Here is a 15,458-nt window from a genome sequence, read left to right on the forward strand (position 1 = left end):
ACAATGTTGAGAATGTGCGTGTATATGTTCTGCAAAGCTCAAATCAATCAACCCAGAAGCAATCTGCTGCATTAGGAGATTTAAAGACAAGTTCACAACAAATTTTACATTGTGATATGAATCCTCATCCCTACAAATTAGTAGTTACACAAAAACTCAATACTGCTGATCTTGAAGAACTATTTTTGTGTGAAAGCCTATTAATCATAGAAACATTTTGCAGTATTTGTGAATTGCAACAATGTTTGATGAAGCTCATTTTGAGCTTTATGGTGATGTAAACATGCAAAATTGTTGTTACTGGTCAAAAGAAATCTTAGGGAAATCCATCAACGACCTCTGCATATTGAAAAAGTCACTGTTCCACGTGTTTACTATTATTGCACCTTATTTGTTTGAAAATCAAAAGGTGAAAGAGTTACTCTGAATAAAAGGAACGTTACATTGAAATGATTCAGAACTTCTTAGTTCCACAATTGCAACAGTTGGGAATAGAAATGAACACATTATGGTACCAGCAAGATGGAGCGACTGCACGCATAGCAGATGTCTCAATGACTCTCTTACAAAAACTGTTCCTGGGACATCTCAATTAATGTTTTGGGGATGTAGTATGGCCTGCCCGGTCTCCGGATCTCACTGCTTGTGGGGCTATCTTAAGAGCAAAGTTTTTGTTACGAAACCTCACACCATTGCTGATTTCAAGAACTGCATTAGAAATAAAGTTGTTGCAATACATGGTAAGATGAGTAAAGCAAATTTTCAGAAAAGATTACAGACTGTGTGGATGTTGGTGGGGAACATTTATGTGATGTTATATTCCATAAATGATAATGGCGTAACTATGTACTTACTTTGACCACTTTAATACATTTTAAGTATTAATTCGTGTAACATTATTTCATTTCGACAACTGTCAGGTTATTTTGGACCACCCATTACAAAAAATACCCAAATCCTTAACTCCTAAAGAAGAAAGATCTGACTGATCAAAGTTATTAATTATCCTTCACTCTAAGTGGGATAAACAATTTTGGGGCAGGTAGGTAAATTACAAAATGTGTAAAATTAGTATGCTTTCTACTATTTTTGCAAATATCTTTAAAACTATCATCCAGACTGTTTTAGGTTATATAACTTTTAAAGTACATTAAATTTTTACAAGATTAGCAAATATTTTTTTTTAAGGAGAGGCCAATCCACTTTTACGTCTTATTCTGCCAATCCTCATGGCCCACTGGCCTGTGCGAGAATCTTATGAAACAGAATAAAAAGGAAAGTCAATAGAGTAAATGATTGATGGTACTGATAAAAAGTAGTATGGTCTCGAACAGAATTTGAACCTGGGTTATAAATGTAAAAATAAAGGACAGGGGTGTACCTAGAAAAGATAGTTACGTAAGAAGACCTGAATACAAAAAAATTAGGCCTCTTTGGGAAGGATTCACTCATCATCAGTGTGTATGTAAAAGTGGAAGTCTCCAACCTTTTGATAGACACTTTCTAGAAAATACAAAAAATATGGAACAGTTACTATTCCTATTTACATGAAGCTTAAACGCAATTGAATGCAAGGTACACCAGGGCCCTAAATTATCTTGCTCCTCTCAAGTGAACCTCAAAGCTCATGTCCCTTGTAAAGGTAAATAGTTGGATGAATTCATAACATTCAATCATCGCAGCAAGATTTTAGACATGGAAGATGTTTGACATTCTGCCTTTACAGACTGTCGTTCAGTTTTCTCAACACAAGAAAAACAAATATGCTCTTTTAATAATTATAAGTACACAGGAAGATGAAATATATCTTTTATATTTATAAAAGAATAATATCTGCAGCAAGTGACTCCAAAAATAGCAAAATTTTTACAATAGCATATGTTTTCCTACTTCAAAGCTCAAAATTATTAATCACATTAAAAATATATAGGATCAATTTTGTTTAAAATGTAAGTAATTTTAAAACTATGTATACAAAATGCTCTATACAACATCTTGAGCTATTTGTAGTGCAAAAAATAGTCTTAATTATTCAGCTTTCTCTCCTTCTTCCCAAATATAATATTCTATTGACAAAGATTTTTTACTGCCATTTACCATTTAGAGCTAAGAATTGTGAACAAGCAGTCAGATCTTTCTTCTTTTGAAGTTCAAGGTACGAGGCTAATTTTACTGCACTATCAGTTGGACGGGTTGTCAACACACCACTGTAACATGTTCTGGAAGAGCCGCAGCCAGGGAGCGGCCTGTAGTTGAGCAAACTGGGGAGGAGAGTAGGGCTGCTGCCACAGTAGTGTGCTTCTCTCTGGGTGAGGCATCAGGGCTAGGTGCCGACCGTCAACAGAACATATCCCCGCTACCCCTCCTGACATAACACACAAGATAGATTTTGATACCAGTGTTCATAATTCAAAATTGTTTAATGATTTAATTGAAATAAAAACTGGTAGAAAATAGTAATTGCTCATTTGTAATTTAAATCTACCTTTTGCTTGCCAATTAATATTCAACAAAAAGGGGAACAAGTTATTTTGTTAGGCAAACTTTTAAAGTTTTATTAGCTGAGCTAATTTTAATTTTTTTCCAAAAAGATGAAGTGATACAATTATTTTGTTCATTGCAATTACATAACTGTTGAGTAAACACAACTTTATAATTTTATGTAATATTTAATGCTATTTTGAAGAAAATGCCATTTAACCCTTTTGATCCCGGGAGTTTTCGCATGGGCCGTCTGCCCACGTCCCGGCGTCTGGCGCTCGGGTATCTGCCCCAGTCCCGGCCAAGATTTATTGAAAATGTAGTGCTTCGGCAAAAGTTACACAAACTTTTTATTAATCAATGGATTTTATTGATTCTTTTTTTAATATACTCTAAGGACTCTACTACAACATAAGCCCACCTAGAATTATAATAAAAATGCACACACAATTTTTTGAAAAAAAAATGATACCAAAAAATGTTTTTTCAAAATTTTCTGTTTCCATTTGATATAGAAGGCATAAAATGAAATTTCTGCTCAAAAATGAAAGCATTATGTCCTTGTACATATAAACATGAGTTGTATTCTAAATTTTGACTTAGTTATATTCACAAATAACTGAGATACAGGTTTACAACTAAATAATGCACATTTAGTTCCACGGGCACAACATTACGAAAAACACATGAAAAATGTATGTACAGATAAAATTAAGTATTGTCACTTGCTAAGTTACAAATTATAACAAAAGAACATGAATAGTTATATTTTAGCTTTCATCAATTGCTTTTATGATGATCTTATTGTTACAAAAAATGTTTTTCTGGTGTGTTCACTAACACTTGTGCAGTGGAAAACACTTTGTGTGTAGTCCTTTTTTACATTTTTTACAAATGTAGCTCGATTTTTTCCTCTTGCCACCCAGTCTGGTGCTGGCTGCACTGAAAACACAGCAATTTCTTTCCTTTTTATTAGGAAATTTTTCAAAAAAACGGGGTAGTATTCCAGCATTGCCTCCACCTTGATTTTCATCATCACTGACATCGGTGTCTGGAATTGGGTGTCTCTGTTCTTTGAAATCAAACCATTCAGCAGATAAACTGTCAACTAGAGTCACTAAAAATTTTAGTCTAGTCATAGGATTGGTGGTATTTTGTTTATACAAAATATATGAATTCAAAATCATCCTGGATAACAAATTGAAAGTTAATTTTTTCCAAAATTTGGCCGACCTGCGATCACCCATGTATTGGTGTAACATTTGGTCATGGCCATCCACACCGTCCATAAAGTTATTGTACTCTCTTATTATTTTAGGTTTAGTAGTAATGTATATTTTATTTCCTCGTTTTTTTGATTTTTGTTGTTCTCCAGCTTTATACACAGTTGATAACAACATTACAGGTTTTTTTTTTGTGTTTTCCTTTGTCTAAAACCAAGTAGTAACAGCATTGAATTTTTCCTTTTATATTTTCTTTCCCCAATTGTGTAATTTGTTTTTATTTCTTGAGGCACACCCTTCCTGTTCATTCCAATTGTTCCAGTCAAATGGGTACACTTAGTGTACAAAGCTTTGGCCAATCTAACAGAAGTAAAAAAATTATCAACAAATATATGAAAACCTTTGTATAAACATCCAGCTACATCAAGAAGTTTCATAACTACATTGTAGGCCAGGCCTGTTTCCCTTACATGTTGTCAATCGGTATTTTTTGCTCCTTTATAGACAAAAAAAATGCACACAGTAGTGGGTTACTGCATCACACAGTACCCACAACTTGATTCCAAATCTATGGTGCTTTTTAGGGAGATACTGCATCAAGGGGTTTTGGCATTTAGTCGGTATAATACTTTCATCAATAGAAAGGCACATATTGGGACTATAATGGTGCTTAGATATCCTATTCATATGATCTATTAGGGGTTGCATACGGGCACAAGGGTCATAATTTGGCTCCTTAGGTTTAGGAAGGTTCCGTGTATCAACCATATGAAAATATGCCAAAATTTCTTGAAATCTATTCCTACTCATCATTCTCCCGAACCAACTACAATTCTGACTGTTAGATTTCCACCAGTAACTTGCATAGGTAGGTTTGTGATTTAGACCCATATTTATTAGGATACAAATAAAAGCCTGAATTTCTGCAGTTGTAACTTTGACCCATGTTCTCAAACTATTATGAAAGATGCCGGGACAACAGGACTTCAGACTCCATAGAACTAGAAATTGATGGGAAACTCCAATCAGACCCACTACTTGTTGCAAAACCACCTTAATCTATATTTTACAACGGTAGCTGACAAAACATTAACAGAAATGGGACTCACACAAACAAGCAAACAACTCAACCAGCCACAGAATCAAATACCTGATATATCGTTATGGCCTTGTACCTTGAAAGAAACAGAAGAAGCCATTTCTAACCTCAAACAAAAGCCTTCGGCTGGGGTGGATGACATCTCATCAATCCTTTTGAAAGGCTGCTCAGAGGAACTTGTACCACCTCTGACATCTATTATCAACAAAACTTTCTCCCAAGGCATTTTCCCTAGAGCTCTAAAGTTGGCAAAAGTGTTTCCAAAACTAAAAAAAGGATCTCCAACTGACATCAACAACTACAGACCTATATCCCTCCTCTCTACAGTTTCAAAAGTGATTTAAAAAGTAATGTTAAACCGGCTTATAACACATTTGACCGACCACAATGTCCTAACCACCCAACAACATGGGTTTCTGAAAGGAAGATCAACAATTTCAGCACTGATAGAACTCACAGAATTCATTAAATGCATCAAAAATTAAATTTCTCGGATTGATCATTGATTGTCACTTGAGCTGGGATGAGCACATTAAATTTGTGATTGGTAAAATTAGTTCTGGCTTATATGCAATTAGGCAAATGTCTTGTTTATGTACTACTGAAGTGCTAAAACAGATTTATTACGCTCATATACATTCACACATTGCTTATGGCATAGCCATATTTGGTGCCACAACTAAGAAAAAACCTAACTGACATTTTAAAGGTGCAAAAACAAGCCATTAGAAGTATAACTTAAGCTTAAATTCTCAGAATCTGTTAGAAAATTGTTTTAAAGAATTAAAAAATAATAACAGTTTTTGGACTTTATATATATGAAACCATCCTATATTTTAAATTCAATCATGGCCAACAAATTAACTTAGAAAATAATGTGCACAAATATAACACACGCGCCATAAGAATGAAATCATCAATGATCATCATAGACTTGAAATGTACACGAAAAAAACTATGTATATCGGGAAAAGATTTCTGAAAAATATTCCTCAAAGCATAAAGATGGAAAATAATATTAACAAATTTAAAAGAAAACTAAAAAACTATTTGATTGATTTAGTTTTGTATTCAATAGAGGAACTTGAGTATGTTTAGTACTTTTATATATATAAGTAATGTATGACACTATTCGATGTACCGTATTGTACAACTAATGAATAAAGAATTATTAATTGATTGATTGATTGATTATAGATCAAGTGGAAGATGGAGCTGCTGTGACTAGCCTTTTTCTGGATATTACTAAAGCATTTGACTGCCTGGACCATAATATCCTCCTTCAAAAGATGAATAATATGGGAGTCAGAGGAAATGCAGCCAGTTGGTTTGCAAGCTACCTGGAGGGAAGAACACAAATGGTAGAAATATCATATACCAAAAACAACACCTCATATCGTGTAACATCAACACCACTCCCTCTAAGTAGAGGCGTCCCTCAAGGATCTGTCTTGGGACCGGTACTTTTTATTCTGCTAACCAACGATCTCCCAAACTATCTCCAAGAGCTTAGCCAGGTACTCATGTATGCTGATGATACTGTCCTCCTCATAGCAAATAAACAAGTACAAGAACTAGAAATAGCATCCTTTATCGCTCTAAATACAGCAAAACAATATTGTAATCAGAATGACTTAGTATTAAACGACCATAAGACTCAACAACTAAACTTTGGAAGAAGAACAATTGAATTTACAGGACTCCCAGAAGTTGACCTAGATAATAAAGCGAAATACTTGGGAGTAACTATTGATGACAAACTCACCTGGACACCACATATTGATAAAATTTGTTCAAAACTTAACTCCTGCGTCTATGTCCTTAAAAGACTAAAGGCTACCAATACTCAGGAGATAACTAGAATTGCCTATTTTGCACTTTTTGAGGCTCATCTTCGATATGGCATAACAATCTGGGGCAACTCCTCAGCAAAAAATGTGCAACGTATCCTGGTAATCCAAAAAAAAAGCGATTAGGATCTTAGCCAACCTCAATCCACTTGACTCCTGCAGAAGTACATTAAAAGAACTAAAGATACTAACATCAGTATCCCTCTACATCCAGGAAGTTATTCTTTACACTACTAATCAAAATCTAAAAAGAACAGGACAGCTCCATTATTACAACACCAGGCATGGAAACAATTTCATTTTGCCGAACCACCGTCTCAGCCTATATGAAGAGAAGCCAAGCTACATGGGACCAAAATTGTTTAACTGCCTTCCTGACTACCTGAAGAAGATCTCCAGACAAAAACATTTTAAGAGGAAACTTCAAGAATGGCTCCTGGAGTGGTCTTTTTACTCGATCAAAGAATTCACTGACTTAAAACAACAACATCAAAATTTGTACAATTAAAAACCACTTTTGTATATAAAATATGACTTTACTACCGTGACGCCATTGTATTTCTCCATGAAATTACAAATAAAGAATTTTTGATTTGATTTGATTTGATATTCGGTCCCAAATTAGAATTGTACTTTCTGACAACTTCTTCAGTGTACATATTTGTATATTTTACAAACATTTCCATCAATGTAACTGTGAAAAACAGCCTAAAGTAAGCAATTGATGGTGTATTCATGGGAGGACAATGTTTCAAGCCGGGCAATTCTAAAAATGAAAATGAATGACTATAACCTGGATCATTTTCTGCAGTAACATCAATCCATCCTTTTCTCCACTGGAATCATCAGTTGAATTACCATTAGTATGTCTAGGCCTAGGCCTAGAAGGTTGTCTAGGTTGCTGATGTATAGTAGTAAGCCTACTCCTTACATTTTCACCATCAATACTACTCTCAGATTCACTTTCCGATAAAATCCTAGGCCTACTTACAATTGGAAGAATGTTTGATGATGGTCCTGGTTGATCTGGATCATATGTGGGATCATTATCCGTGTCATCCACTTCAGAGGAACTACTGTCAACTTCACTGCCAAAATTATTCAAGAAACTCTCATCACTAGAAAAGTTTTCTTCTTCATTTATCACTCGACTAATCGTATTGTCACTAAGAGGTGAATTTGCCCGTTTCATTGTAAATAACTACAAAGAATCATAAACTCATTGTAAATAACGTAACCAATAGACTTCCAAACAATAAGGTTAACTACAGCTCATAACAAACAGACGATACACTCACGACTGACGACAATGAGAGCAGACAGCACATGGCACCGAGCAGCCACAGCCTTCTAGTTTGAACGAAAACATCGTTGCCAAATTGAACTAAAAGTTCCTTTACATACTATAACTTTGTAAAGGTGTTCATTACAAATGGTTTAATATAACATAAGAAGTATTCAACCAATTATATTGTATTAAAAAAAACATTTTTGTGAACGTCCGAAAATTCGGACGTTGGGATCGAACACGATCTTACAACACGTCCGAAAAATCGGACGCTGGGATCAAAAGGGTTAAAGCTAAAAGACATAATTTTTCAAAAATGCACACAATTTTTACATAGAAAGGAGTTTTAACACATTCACTACCAATATACTTGAAATTCCTCAATATAATATTGACAAGGTAGTGCATAAATGTTCTTCGCAAATAAGAACACTGACCCATGTTTGTACCAGTATCCTGTAGAATAGTATTTCAATATTACATAATAGTGATCTATTTTATTGCCTTAACATTTTATTTACGTCTACAGAGATGGCTAGTGAACATCCAAGACATTTCAACTTTTTTTTTGGTATTCCTTGTAAATATAAACAGCTGACAAGACTGTAAAACGTTAAACTACATCTGGCCAAACAAAAGGAATATGACACAAGCTGATAAAGGTCTGGTAATGTATAAATACAAACAATCCCACGATTATAAACCTTGTAGATAATACAAGGGTAGAATAGGGGAACACGATGACCAGAACTAGAACTAGTCTATTACTACAGATTTGACTTTTAAAGTAAAGCAATGGTTGATTCAATACGAATGTTAAGTTCAGCTCCATTTCACCTTCATCTAGTGCAGCTTCTTAAGTCTGATGCTGTAACAGACATGGCTCCTGGAATCAGCATCCGTCTGAAGAGATCCAAAAAAGTCGGTTCATCTGGATTACATGCGTTTGTAGTCTAGGTGTCTCTTGAGCTAAAGAGTTCGTTTTGAACTTCTTCGTCGCCAACTCTTTTGGATCTCTTCAGACGGATGTTGATATCAGATTCCAGGAGCCAAGTCTGTCACAGCATTAGACTTCATATGCTGCACTAAATAGAAGGTGAAATGGAACTGAACTTAACATTTGTATTTGGCCTTTGTTATTAGGATGAATCTCTCATTTAGCTTCACATTACATTTTTATCATTTCTAATCTGTCTGTAGATAGGTAATGAGAAACTTTAACCTATCTAAAGATTTTAACATTAATAATTTATCCATTTCTTTAATCAACTTAAAATTTCGGAATTACATTCATTACATTTGTATTACAGATATATTCCTGAAGGATCTGTTCTGTAGATTGTGAGATGGGTAGTAGGAAACTGTAGAAAACCTGCTCTTTGATGGCTCTACAATAGCAAGTGAGCGCTATGCCATCTTCGGTAGTCTAGACAAGGGTAGTGAAATTCCTCAGGTCCTCACTGGTTGTTTTCAGTGATTTGGAGAACTGCTGAATCTGTAAGCTGGCTGGCTTCATTGTATAATTCCGGGATGCCCAAAAGGCCCTTGAGGCTTACACATAGGCCACCCCTTAGGAGAAGAAGATTTTGTAGGTCATGAAAATAAGACATGATTGACACAGTCAAAATGTATACAGATTTTTACAGCTGACAAGACAAATAACTTACCAACACTCCCATTAGGATTAAGAGGATAAAGTTCTGTCGGCTTATTGTTGTCATCCACGTACTTGACTGCCAAACAGCTGCGTTCCTCCAACTCCTCCAGCACTTTAGGTTCTCGGAATGTGAACCGTCCTAAAACAGTAGTAAGATTAAAACCTTCCATCAACATATTCGTTGGGGATCCACTATACGCAATTACACATTGATGGTTTGGGGCATCCCTTAGTAGTAGTTAAGAATGTAATTACCTTCCCCGTGGGTCTAATACCCACACCCCCAGTACACTGCCAGCCATGCCCTGCAGATGAATTGCTGGGGACGTCTCTACACGGACTGTGGACCAGCGACACTCGAACCTCCCTGACACATTGTGCTCCAACACAACATCAGGCTTCTTCTTGCTCTCTACAACATAGTTACTTGAGATGCTACAAAAGTTACTTTAATTACAAAACAATACCAACTACCCAAATTTCAATACTAACTAAACCTTCCTTGAAATATGAAATCCAAAAGAATTGCATTATTGACTGTTGAATGATTGTCAGCATGCTGGTAGACTTAAACACGATATGCAGAGTGTGTGTTTTACACTCCATATCCATTTAGACTGGTGAAGCACATTGTGACATAACATGTTAAGCAGTATATAAATAATAGGGTGGGCTGAAAAAAAAAAATTATTTTTTTTTTTCAAGTGCTATACCCGCGGAAAACTTGCATATATACTTCATAAATAAAATGCAACTGGGAAAAAAATTATTTTTTCAATATCACGGTAGCGCAATGCAATTAAAATAGTTCGTTTTTTGAAAAAAACTTGGATTTTTATAATTTTTTCTCCGGTGTAAAAACTTTAAATAATCAATCGCTATAGTGAAAAAACTGTATAATTTGACTTAGAAAACAGAAATACACAATGAACCAGTTAAAAAAACAATGTTTACGGTAGCGCAAACAGCTTTAAATAACGGATAATTACGCTAAAAGGCGCAGTTTACAACACTGCCGTCCTGCGACAGTTTACTCACAATGCCTTTTAATAAAAAGTTTTGTTTTAATTTATTTGTTTGTTTAAAGTGTGGGGACTGCAAATTAATAATTCAAATTCCCTTTTAACATAGTTTATTAGCATCAACTTAATCATAGCATTACACATTTTTCATGAAAATTGGTTATTGAAAATTCAAAAAGGAATTTTGATTTGTAGGATATATTTCATCACAAGTCCATAATCATTCTTGTTTAGGAAGTTTGAAGGCTGATTTGCTTTCAAAAGCATGGCATAGCTGCTCTTGACTGTAGTGTAGTTCGGATGAGCCCATCTCTTGCTTCAAAACCAACTACTTTTTGTGAAGCGATGGTTACAAGTTTGATGCATCGTTCAACCCGCTTGCGTATGACAAGGAAATTTGTCGAATCTCCATTCAGCTGCGGTGTCCCCAGTCAAGATTTTTGCACGAATTTCTTCGTTGCTGATTCTTCTTAGTAATGGTGGTGGTGACAATGTGGTGGCAGTCCAGTCAATCAGTTCACACTGTACTCTGTGGCTTGAAAAATTTAATTTGGGTGGATGGAAAGCTCTAATTGACTTTCTTTTGGGTGCTGATGTCCTGGCCTTTATGATTCGTCTCAAACCCAATTCTCTTATGTGAGTTCTTTTATCTACTATCATACTCAACATCAAGTTTTTCTGGGTGGGCAAAGTAAGCGTATTCCTTTCAATAACGGGGTCAATTACTTGAAGCAGATTTTCAGGCAGGAATCTTGAGGATTTTACAGTTTGAAATATGTGTTCTGGTCCATCAGTTAAGTACTTGCTTTTTTTGATATTGAACCAAACAGGCATGTATGACTTCAGAATAAAATGAACTACGATTTTATGTTCGTCTGATGGATATTCAACACTCACATACAATCTTAGAATCCTGTTAGCCATTGTTAGCCATCTTGCGTGAGAGAGAGTGGGCCAGGTTCACGGTGAGATAAATCTATAGGACAGATTCCTGATTGTACAGCAGAACTTATGTCCAGTAAATACTGTTGGTCCTTGCTCAATATGCTTCGGTCAATATCTGGAATTTCACACTCCACACTAGCAAATTTCACCAAGGGGAGTTTTTCGCAGTTATTGAGCTCTGTTCCGATAGGTCCTTTAAATGTTGTAGGCCCTGTAGTGTCTCCATCCAAAAACTGGAACAAGTGTCGGAGTGGTAATTCGTTGAAGTGCAAGAGACAAACTGCCCACTGCATTGGCCTTTTCACTTTTTCTTCAATTGTTCGAATTACGCCCCCTTTCCACCCTGTATTTGTAACGGTGCCGTCACATCCAATGACGTCTAAATCATCAAGGGAAAGTCCAGTTTTTTTTAAATAAGAAATTATACTGTCGGCAATGTTTTGAGCAGATCCAGAACAAGGTGTCACATGACCAACATATACAGATCCAGGTTCTTGAATGATAGAATAATGTTCTTCCTTAATCACTCTCCGAAAATGCTTTGAAATTTACCTTTTCAATCACAATAGTGTCATCTTTCCTTCCATCAAAATACAATCCTTGAAATGTGTTTGAGCTCAGCCTGATTCTGCACCTGCAGTTTCTGTGCGGATAACCTTTTTCCCCCTTCGGATTTTATTTTTATCAATAACATTAGAATGTTCAGTTTCAGTTATAATACCAAAATCTTGCAAAAGGCTAGAAGCAATAGCAGCTGTTGCTCTATCAGAAACTCCAAAACAATCACTTGTTTGCGCAGTATTAGTCAATTTAACTCGCATCTGCCATGGTGTCTTTTACAACAGGTTGAAAACTCTTCATCACTACTATCCTCATTTCTATTTATTTCAGTTGAGTCAAAGTCTTCTATTTGTGTAGGTTCCATAGTTTTTGAGCACGATGGCTGTGACAATGAGTCAACGTTCGACTGACATCTGCTGTACTCAGTGTTTTTTTCTTTTTGTCTTTGAATAATTTTTTTTTGACTCCTTCACATCTACGTTACCAATTTTGCCTAAACTATGTTTTCTTTGAAGGTACAAAAAACTTAAGTTCAATGAACTGGTACTTTTTTTTTGACATTCTCACATGTACAAAACAATCGATACCGGACACTCACACAAGTCAACGGCCTTTCGGCAATTGCAATCTAATGTTATTGTGCATTTTGCATGCGGAGATATCAAACAGTCGCAAAGACTTTTGCTTGAATTCTTCAACTTTTTTTTTGAACGAGTCTTTTTCCTTATCTCGTTTGTAGGACTTCATAAGACCTCTGTAACTGTTATTGTAGGCATTGATCATTTGAACAATTCTGTAAAGGGAGACTGTTGGTATTGAGGATTTTATCAAATAATTGCTTAACTTTCGGTGCAACAATATTAGAAATTTGTGAAAAACTGTTGTTGTTCAACAATTTGTTGTTGGTTTCCACAGCTAAATTGTAATGTTCAAGAAAGAAGCACTTTAAAACGTCTTCATAGGAAGGCAGTTTACTTACAGGTAGTTCCTTTGGGTAACCGAATATCGGACAATAAAACTCACTACGCGTAATTTTCTTGGACAAAGCCATGACCACTCAACACACACTCAACTAAGTAACACAAAAGAAGCTTTGACACTGACAAAAGCTGCCGAGTCACTGACGCGAGCTCACAAAATGGCGAAGCAAGCGTACACAATGCAAGGAATTGTGGGTTGGGTACGAGTGGTGGGGGGACACGGTACAGGTCACATACAAAAACGAATCATTCCGCGCGGGACGGCAGTGTTGTAAACTGCGCCTTTTAGCGTAATTATCCGTTATTTAAAGCTGTTTGCGCTACCGTAAACATTGTTTTTTTAACTGGTTCATTGTGTATTTCTGTTTTCTAAGTCAAAATTATACAGTTTTTTCACTATAGCGATTGATTATTTAAAGTATTTACACCGGAGAAAAAAATTATAAAAATCCAAGTTTTTTTTCAAAAAACGAACTATTTTAATTGCATTGCGCTACCGTGATATTGAAAAAATAATTTTTTTTCCCAGTTTGCATTTTATTTTATGAAGTATATATGCAAGTTTTCCGCGGGTATAGCACTTGAAAAAAAAAAATAATTTTTTTTTCAGCCCACCCTAATAAATAAGAATATTCCTTTTCTAACATATACATGAAATAAATTTGTTCAAAGTTCGTGTTAAACTTTTACACATATGGAATCATCGCAGTAATGTAATAATTGTAATATATTCACCAAAAATGATTTTAGAAATTTTTAAATACATTACTGAGGAACACAACAAGAAGTTACGTGTTTGTTCCATCAATGTATGAAGAAGAGGCCATATCTTGATGTGACTCTATTCATTGTACATTCTGTGCATTTGTTTTATAAATAAAGAATTTTTGAATCTGTATGTATACTCAAATTAATATTAAAGCGTCACCAAATTACTACTCATGACTGCAAATGAAAGTTACGTTAAGCATTTTTTTTTTAATATACACAACAGTACTAACCAGGTAAGCCAATCCAGCCAAGGTAAACTCATGAGCTGGCAACCGTTGCAGACTCCAAGACTAAATTGTGTCAGAACGAGCTGTGAACGACTCGAATTGAGCCTTCAACTCTGGGTTGAACAATAGACTGGTCTGCCCATCCCTTAGCTGAGCCCAAGACATCTGAAACGATCAGTAGCAGATTAAATAACATATTTTATGTAAGGTCACAAGGGTAATAAGTATAGGAATCTTGGTTATTTTCCAAACCTTGCATAAGCTGAAAGCCTCCGGGGAAATATTTAAATTCCGACGGGAACTGATTCGACTGTGACTACTCGCCTTATCTTATGAGGTCTTGCAATAGTGCGACACTCCCCATGTTTTGTATAAGCCCCAACCATGAACAAGAGATGCTGCCCATTTCTCTAAGAGTTAATCACCATTAGAGCCAGTTCCTCTCGCAACACGGCTACTCTCTGGGACCTGCAACATTTTTTTCTTGAATTAATACAAGAGAATTATTTTATTTCATAGTTTATTATTTTGTTATACAAACTGATTGTTATAAATCATAGAAAAAGTAAATTTTGGAAAGCGTAATAATTACAGGTAATGTCAATTGTTTTAATTTTTTTAGAAAAATAAACATTTTAGGTGTCGTTAAATAGTTAAAAAAATTTATCTGCAATATATTAGGGCAACCCTAAATATTAAGTTTCCACAATTTCCATAACTTAATTGTAGGATCTTTTTAAAATTTTAAGTTTATTATACGGCTACTTTTAACTTTTGTTACATTTGGCATGAATATTTTATATGAAGATGGGACATTTAAACTATAATTTTTTTTACCCCAAGACAATGTTACCTATAATACCTGTGGACTTTATTTTTCCTGCAGAAAGATATTGGTTTGAATTTAAATGAATCCAATATCTTCTGTCCATCAATGTGGGTTTCATGTATTGACTTTTCTTCTATGGTAGTTCTTGCGTAAAAAACCTAATATCTTAAATATACATGTTAATAAATCAAATTTTTAAAATACAATTTATTTTCTTGGTGATCCAATTTTAGTTTTGTATGGAGGGCGCAGCATAAAATGTTTTTTTTTAATGTATGTGCAATCCAGATTGAGTGATAGTACACACTCATGTTGAGAAAATCTTGGCAATACATTAAAAAATGCAGAGCAATAAAACAAAATTGAATGTCATGGGTGAGTTGGAAGAAAATCTCAATATATGCAGTAGTTTTATGAAATATTTACATTTACAGTCAGAAAATGTAATATTTTGGACTTTTGGGTGTTACAGGGACATGACAAATTACAGGACACTCTCAAATGAAATGTGACCATTAATTTTTA

The 15,458-nt window shown here is 35.0% G+C and overlaps 1 pseudogene; it reads right to left on the minus strand.

Annotated features, from left to right (window-relative positions):
• Positions 1 to 786: 786 nt before the first annotated feature.
• Positions 787 to 14,134, minus strand: LOC124372347 (annotated as a pseudogene).
• Positions 14,135 to 15,458: the final 1,324 nt, after the last annotated feature.

Source organism: Homalodisca vitripennis, unplaced genomic scaffold, assembly GCF_021130785.1.
Source record: "Homalodisca vitripennis isolate AUS2020 unplaced genomic scaffold, UT_GWSS_2.1 ScUCBcl_2969;HRSCAF=8176, whole genome shotgun sequence".
In the NCBI taxonomy this organism is placed as follows: Eukaryota; Metazoa; Arthropoda; class Insecta; order Hemiptera; family Cicadellidae; genus Homalodisca; species Homalodisca vitripennis.